Raw genomic sequence first — 929 nt, forward strand, 5'->3', positions numbered from 1 at the left:
TGAGATGTACACAGCATATACTATAAAGCTGATTAATATTGCAGTGGAGCAAAGGCACCATCCATCTCTCCTCCTCGGAGCATGGGCAGATCTAGGGTTTTGAAATGGGGGGTGCAGATGATGTGGTGCATCAACGCAACCCATCATTTTCTCCAGTTACAGAGTAAACAGAAGATTTTCTATTTGCTAGGGACTCAGCACTATATTATTCAGCTTAAGATCAAAGCAAAACTAAATACAACTAAAATATGTACTTATTTGCTAGATTATATATTGTGTTTTTTAAAAAAAACCACAACAAACTAGGGGAAAAAGTCAAAAGATACTGTGTTATTATTCTTGTAATCATCATAGTTAAATGTATATCTCATACTGAAATTCATAAAACCTACTTTCCTTGAGCATCTTGACGGTGCATCCAGCACTTCCCTGTCAGTCATTTCCATGCATGAGTTAGTATTCACCTGAATTACTGTTACAACACCTGAGTTAAGGTTTTTAGCTAGGACTAAAACCAGTTTTTAGGGCTGTGAAACAGAAGCAAGGTATTACCAGGAACGGCTAACAGACCTCAAAACTGCAGAAGAAAGAAAAGCTTAATTGAGGGAACATCAAAACCATTAAAAAGAAGAGAGGGTTGTTAGCACCTGAGATTAGCAGGAATCAGGTCCATTATAATGGTCCATGAAGTCAGTTGACTCCTTCAGTACTGTGGGTACCTCTACACATGTTGTAACATGTTGTAATTAGACTGCGTCATAGCAGACTTGATTAGTCTGTCTAATTAGAACAGCCCAGCGTACCTCACTGTTATTATTAAGCGGTGCTGTCGCAAGCGGGGGCCAAATGGGGCAATCACCCTGGGCGCCAAAACAATGGGGCACCAATAGGTGCTGCCCAGGTGGGATGGGGTGTGGGGTGGAGCTGCC

Source organism: Gavialis gangeticus, unplaced genomic scaffold, assembly GCF_001723915.1.
Source record: "Gavialis gangeticus isolate Ggan-Ray unplaced genomic scaffold, GavGan_comp1, whole genome shotgun sequence".
NCBI lineage: Eukaryota > Metazoa > Chordata > Crocodylia > Gavialidae > Gavialis > Gavialis gangeticus.